This window comes from Acanthisitta chloris, unplaced genomic scaffold (assembly GCF_000695815.1).
Source record: "Acanthisitta chloris isolate BGI_N310 unplaced genomic scaffold, ASM69581v1 scaffold101, whole genome shotgun sequence".
NCBI lineage: Eukaryota > Metazoa > Chordata > Aves > Passeriformes > Acanthisittidae > Acanthisitta > Acanthisitta chloris.
The window spans coordinates 46607-54267 of record NW_008655243.1 but is presented as its reverse complement, the minus strand read 5'-3'; the positions used below and the strand labels follow the sequence as shown (position 1 = coordinate 54267).

General features: G+C 37.5%; 1 long non-coding RNA gene across 1 annotated transcript in view; it reads right to left on the bottom strand.

Moving 5' to 3' along the window:
* The window catches only part of LOC103810880, a 31446-nt gene extending 24587 nt beyond the window's left edge, over nt 1-6859 (bottom strand). The window contains exon 1 of the long non-coding RNA XR_624807.1: nt 6740-6859. This is a non-coding gene — a long non-coding RNA (uncharacterized LOC103810880). The remainder of the gene's footprint in view (nt 1-6739) is intronic.
* Between the last annotated feature and the right edge of the window lie 802 nt (nt 6860-7661).

The following is a 7661-nucleotide window of genomic DNA, read 5'->3' as shown; positions in this document are numbered from 1 at the left end:
TCAGAGGGAGGGAGATGGAAGGGACTATGCTTTGTCTCAGTCCCTGCATGGGGGTTAGCAGGGCATCCTTTCAAAATGCAGGTCTTCTTACTTTGACCACTGCACTACTATATAAACACATGGGTCACTTCTATTTTCTCTTTAAGAACTTCCACCAAATTAATGATGTAGATGTCCATATAAATGAATGGGCTTGTAGCTCTGAATGCTTGCTGTTTCTAGGAGTCCCTCACTGGGGATCTGACTCAGACTCACTTTTCAGCTTTTATTCCAGACTGGTGTGAGCATCCTTCCTCCCTTTCCATTTTTTTGCTTTTCACGTGTCCATCACACCACACCACTCAACAAATTATTTGGCCATTATGAATTCTATCCCTAGAGACAGGTACTAACCTCTAGGCAACATTAAATCTCTCATGGAAAATACATTTAATGGATTATGGCAGTGAGGCATAAAATCCAGGTTCACAGCCTCCCATCTTAACCTTAATTCCTGCCTTCTAAGCAATGGGCCTAACGACACTCCAATCTTCTTCCAGTCTAAGAGCAGAGCCTTTGCAATTCAAACCGGCTGCACACTGAGAAGTATATTCCCCATCATAAAATAACTTGTAAGAGAACTGAGGTAACTCCTGTGTTTGGTAGATAAAATTTCAATTTATGACTAAACTAAGGGGCTATTTTGATCAATGTACAAGTCTTCTATTAAAACCATACCTATAAGTGAATTGAAGAAGTTTGGCCCCACCATGATGTTTCCTTTCACAAACATCAAATTAGGTTATTTTTAAATCTAATCATGGCAGACATTTTTCATAGTGACATATAACATCTTTTCTTGTAATTATCCATTTTAAAAAGTCTTTCAACTGTAGGCATGCCAAGAATATTTAATTTCTGGGTCATGCATTATAAGGGAAAAGGCCTTATAACAAAAGTGGGAAATATCTGAGACCCAAAGCTTTGTTGTTCTACAACCCATAAAATGAGTTTTGCTGGTTTATTGTGCCAATGAACAGTGTTCACTTCTACTGTAAGGTTAGTAAGGTTTAATACATATGTAACTTTTGTATATGTGCTTTGAAGCCTTACCATTGAAATTTCATTATTTGTGTTCAAGATACAATACATGTGTGTTTATCTCCTATATATAAAATGGCCATTAATACGATAATCCTTGTCAAATACTCTCTGCAGGTACAAGAAGTAATTAGTATCACTTAATAGGGTACTGGTCCTAGCAATTGACAGATGGGTTGATCATACAGGGCAGAATTAGATCTCCTCCTGCTCTTTTCAGAATGATCTTTCATGGCCTAAAACTTGTCTTGCTTGCTTTGCGGAATATTTTTTAACTTTTAGGTATCTTTATTTGGGACTTCCTTTTGAGGATATTTGAAGTAACATGGAGCACTGTAAATCATGAAAAAACCTTCTCTAGAATTATGTGAAGAGTAAAATCAGTAATGTAGCTGCAAGTGTACATCTGTAGATGATTACAGATGATTGCACCCAGGAGGCAAGTGGAATGATTACTAGCTGATGTTACAATAATCTGAATGCAAAAGGATCTGTACTGTGTTGAAAGCACAGGTAAGGAGGAAGACTGTACAGGATCCAGCAGCAGTGGGGATTCTGGCTCATTTGTGTCTTTGTGGCAGTCTTTCCAACAGCACCCACATAGACAGCTCTGCCAACATCCTCAGTATGGCCCTGATAGCAATTACTGCCATGTTAAATACTGACTACAGATAGATGCACACTCAGAAAAACAGTGAGATGTAAGGCAGAATTACTTGTCATAGTCCTCCAATTGCCAAGACTTGCATATTTTTATTTAATTCAATTACTATATTTATGCTTTTTAGGTATAACAGATGAAAATACTTCTAAAAATATAATCACATGACTAACAATTTGTACAATTACTGGGGTGTGTTCACAAAACAAAGGTCATTTTTCTCAATATTTGGCTCAACGTTTTTTGCACACTTCATAATACTGTCATCCTATCAGCTACAGCCTACCCAATTAAACACAGCTAGGAAAAATACAGAGAAGAGAATAAAATCAGAAAAAAGAAACAGGCCAGCTGTGAATGTACCTGATGGTCTCAGTGGGAGACAAGGCTGTTCTAATACGAAGAAAATATCAACCTTTTTAAAGCAGCCTGAATCAAAAACAGCTAAGAAGTCTGAGAAAGAGAAGAGCTTGACAGTACCATACAGGTATAGTCAATAGTAAGGAGCTTTGCCACCCACATCCATGCAGCCAAGCCTTTCATTCATATCCTCTCTCTTACTCCCACTCAGCCCCATAGGTAGTACTTGAAAAATCTTTCAGGCATCCTGATGGATAAAAGAATAAATTTAATATGAAGGCTCCCACTGTGTAAGAACAACACCTACTTGAGAAGTCAAGTTGTGTGTCAAACTGTTGGGAAGTGTACTTGGGTTTCTACTGAGTTCATCATGAGCAACTTAGTAGGAGAAGGCAGTAACCTCCTGTATCCTCCCATCAGCCAGCATCTAAGACAACTGAAGTCAGCTCACCCAGCAGGGCATCTTATTCTTTCCTTACTATTCCTTCCTTCCATTTCAAACTTCACAGAGAAAGGAATTTGAGACACTGAGACCTTAGCTAATTGGTTCCTGTTTCACTAATTCTTGAGTTTCACAAAGAGTTATGAGATAGACCTCTGTGACTGTTGCTTATAACTTTGCCAGAGGTCCTGCCAGACAAAACTGCCCTGGCTTTCAGTACCTTCACTCTCTTTAAAGATTACACTGGTGAAGTTGGCAATACTAATTGGTGTTTATTTCCTTCTTCATCCAGGCTAGAAATATGTACACTGAAGAACAGAGGCACTAGCTGTAGATATATGCTGATGTGGCCCATGCTTGAAAAATTCCCTTCACAAACATCAGGTGTAAGTATCATATTATGAATACATAAAAGGGTGCAGGCACTGCAGAACCTATGGCACAGATCTTATTGTATCATTGCTGTACAAATGCAGAATGGAAGCAGGTTTTGTAAAGAGAGAAGAAATACTTGATGGTCCACATCCTGATTTTAAAAGGCTTTGAACATCGTCTCACCATGACAACATAAAGGAGTATGACTAGGTGACACTGCTCTGTGAGGGGTGCAAACCCATTTGTCATGTGTCCTTATGAGCAGCTATTAATGAAACATTGTCAGAAAGGAAAACTGTCAAACAAGGTTCCAGAGTCTGATCTTTGTTTGGTTCTGTTTGTTTTTTCACTCTCGACCAGGCTGATAGAAAATAAATTATACTCATCTAATTTGAGATAGAAGTAAGGTAAAAGGCACTTGAAATATTCAGGAGGGAAGAACTAAAAATAGAGAAGATCTTGCAAATTGAAGAAACAGTCTGTAAAAACAAAAGAAAGTAAGCTATTCAACAGAGACAAATGTAAGGGTCTACATTTAAAAAGAAATAAGTAAACAAATAGAGGATGGGAAACTGTGAGGGCAGATCTTTCAATAGGACACAAGGGCTGTAATAAATCAGGAAAACATGAATCACCCACAACATGCTGCTCTGAAAATGGAAAACATCTCACTGGGATGTAGAAATTGTAACAGAGCTTAAAAACACATGAAGTAATGGCTCTATTGGGGTATTCGGCCAGTACTGCACTTCAACGAGGCAGTGAATCAGCATTGAGAAGGTCTAGAAAAGGACAGTAAGAGCAATTTAAGGTATAAAACATAAGTCCTATAGCATTTGGAGTTATTTTGCCCAGTAGGGCCATAGAGGGCAAGCACACAATGAAAGATGCAAAAAAGCTTTTTTTTAAGGTTTTGTCTATGCCAATAAGGAATAAAGTGAGAAATTATAATCTTAAATTGCATTAAAAAAGTAACATTTGGGGTACACTTTAGGAAAATATTCCTAAAGAACACAGACAATGAAGCAGTGCAATTGGTTGCCTGGGAAGATTATTAGGTCTGTTTCTCAGTAGAAGGGGATGGATGAGATTATCTTGACAGGATGACTTCAAGCCACATTTATCAGTAGTATGTTCTTCCTTAAATACTACATACGTAGAAGCATACATAAAACAGGTAAACCGAACAACTCAACACTAGAAATAGAAAATTTGGGAAATAAATATATTTAATTTATTTAAATAAGTACCAAAACTTACATTATCATATTCCAGTTTTCATCCATTTAAAGCCAAAGGCATTTATAAAAGTTGGAGAAGGGTATGGCCAAAACTACGGCATTTTCCAAATATGAAATTACCTAATTGGCATAATCCTGACAGGATTAAAAACTATTAACTTTTATCTGATTAGGACAGCTTGGTTTTCACTCAGTAATAAAATTGTAAAAATCACTCTTTTTCTTTAAAGAGAAGAAAAATAACAGAAATTATCAAATTCAAATATGCATAGCTTGTACCTATATGCAGTAAATTAAGTGTTACTAATTATACAGTAGCTGCCAAACTGCTATGCTCTTGTGATTTTTGTAATGATAGATTTCAGGATCCACAGGACAGGCTGCATTATAATATCTGCAAGTAAAATATTAATGAATTTATACAATAAAATAGTGTAATTACACAGCAAAGATTTCCTTCATGACTTACCTGTTAACTACATACAAAGGTGCATCACAAAATGGAGATTTATAACATATTGATAAAGTTGCTGGTTATAACTCTGTTTATAACACTCCTGATTTGAGGAAGCTTATTTAACATTTTGTGGTAAAACTGCTGTGTCTTACCCAGGATTTTAAAGTTTAGTAATCAGCTATTCAGCTTCACTTCTGGCTACTGTACTTAGAGGTGTTATATCCTGGTTACTTATTTCTAGGCCAAAACAGCTAATGATAACAAGTCTCCTAAGTCTATTAGCCATTTCTGACCTTTAAAATGCAACACTCAGAAAGACACTGATAAGGTATAGCACTGTGACTCACAAGACCAGAGTTGCAGTCCTATTTTTTTAAAAACAACTTCACAGGCATCCATGAACAAACTATTTCACCTCTCTTTGCCAACCTGCCCCCATCATTACAAACATACTGGCCTCCCTTATTAAGCATTCTGAGCTTTGTTCAAATCATCTACCCATTTAAGCTTGTCTAAGGCATTGCAACTACTTTCCTCTGGTGACCAGGTAGGCAGCTAGAATAATGCCACAAATAATTTCATATGTCAAGATAAGAAGGGTGATTTCAATCTGAGGTCTAATTCTCCTGGTGATACACCTATCTCATGCTTCCCTGTCAAACTGTCTTGAACTACAGAACTTGTGTGTCAATGTTTTCAGGTTCTAGTGTGAACTCAGCTCATGTTCATCCAGGCATGGCAGTAAATCTGAAGGCTGACTGAGAGATCAGACAGGGCTTTCCTTTGAGATCTACTAAAGAAAAAATTTATATAAAATTTGGTACTATCAGTAGTGCTAGTCAGCTAGCAGTACTGGTACAACTGGTATGCTTCTGACTCCCAGAGGAAACAGAATGCTGCTTGGTTGATATCAGGTTTTTCTCCCTTTCTCACAGGAAAAAAGGACACAAATGGCAGTTTTTGTCTAGAAATTATTTGGTATCAGGGAGTACTTGTTGTAGCAGAACTCTGAGACGACTTCTTGTAACTCTTTGGCTCATTGTGTATATTCAGCAGCCTGGGAAACAACTGAAGCAATTTCAGCTGAAAGGCCTTTCAATACTAAAAAAAATTTTTTTGGATTGCAGTTATTCAGTCATTAAACGTTTTTATTACCTTCAAAATCAGCTGGGGCCGGGATAGCAGTCTGGAGCTCAAGCCAGGAAAAATGATTAAAAAAAGCTTCTCAGAGTAAAGAGATGCATCAGAAAGAATTCAGCCTGCAGGGATGTTCTATCATTTGAAGGGACTTCCCTACCTGTCCTTAAACAAAAATTTACAGCAGCAGGCTCCTGTTGGACCTTTGTCTGTTAAATAATGGGAGATAACCACAATGTTCTGATAGAGTAACTGCATATTTTCCATTTGGATGTGGATCCACCTGCCCATGCTCTTGCCACCTTCCCCGATTTTCTGTTCTACACTTGTTTCCCTGTGGGGATGGCATGACATATTGCAGCTATCAGAGAACCTATTCTCCTGGTGACTCTGCAGTGTGTTTCACAGAACACAAATTGCACCTGTATTCAAAATCTGCCTGACTCTCAATCATTTTTCTGGGTGATGTTTTGACTTACAGAGTTTGGATCAAGATTGCCACAGATACACATTATACCATTTCCTCTCCTCTCTTCGCCTTAGTAACAAGATGATTATCAAAGTAATTCTGGTTAGGGTTTTTTTTTGCATGGGAATTACTACTAAAATTAGACAAACAGGATGAATTATATACTCTAAAATGAATCATAAATAAAACACAGAAATTAGTCATCGCATTTGCATACTGGTAATAATCAACAGTTGACTCTTTATAAAGACATTGTTTGAAAGATATTTAAATCCTGGGATCCCAGGCAATGTAAAAATAGTTGCAAATATATCATAACTGCAAAGCAAATAGCACAGTATCTCTTTCTGGCATGTGCTGTACTTGAGCAGAATACTGATTGTACATGATCTCTTTTCAGCACGGACATGAACTATCTGTTCTAGTCATTTCATAAACATTTTTAAATGGATACTGAAATGGATTTTACCAGTAGGACAGACCTATCTCATTAAAGCCACTGTAGCCCAGCTCTTGCCTGCTTAGTCCCAGATCTTCAAGGTCCATGCATTTAAATCCAGGTGGGCACTGGTAACCTTCTTCTAGCTCTCTGGAACAGTGGGTGTCTGGGATAGCTAAATTATTCCAGGTTACATTTCTGTGAAAAACACAAAATTAAGGTGTTATAGAAACTCAATCCACAGCAAAGCTAAATATTTGAAAGTGAGAAGACTAAAGTGAAAAGTACATCAGCTGCTATTTTTGTTATCTGATGATTTTTGGTATATGTTATTTTCATTAATTAAGTACTTATCACAAAGGGCAAGCTAACAAGCCTCCTAAAACTTCAGCCTTATGCAATGACAGTACAAATAACAGCAGAATTTTTATGCTAATGCCTAGAGACCCCACAAAAACAGAGCCTCTCCAAGAAATGGAAGAGTTAACATTCAGCTGTTCCAACTGCAATTTGGACACTTAATGCTTCAGTCTCCTTTGCAGATCCTGAGGCTGTGTCCTGAGAGTGTGTCCAGCTGCAGTTAATACTATGACTTTGACTTCCAGAGGCATTACCTATGGCAGCTTTGACACTCCTTAAAAGGATGACTTGAGAATCACCTTAGTATGTATTCAACCTCTTGTAACTTGGTCAGACCAGGTTTCCACCATGGACAGATGGTCATAGGAAAGAAGTCAAACCATTATATGTGTAATTCAAATAGTATCTGGGCATTGCTGTGACTGAAACAGATTTGATTCACTTTTAGGTCAGTCCAGTAACGAGCTGGTAAAAGAGGTGAAAAAATTTGAACTGGTTTGAATTGGTTCAAACTGATTTATGTTGGTAACTGTTACATCGAAAAATAGAAAGATCATGAGACAAGGGAGAGCACCCCAACACAGTGTGTTGGTCATTTTTTACTGGTGCCAGAGGCTGAGCATCATTTGTCTTCACAGCT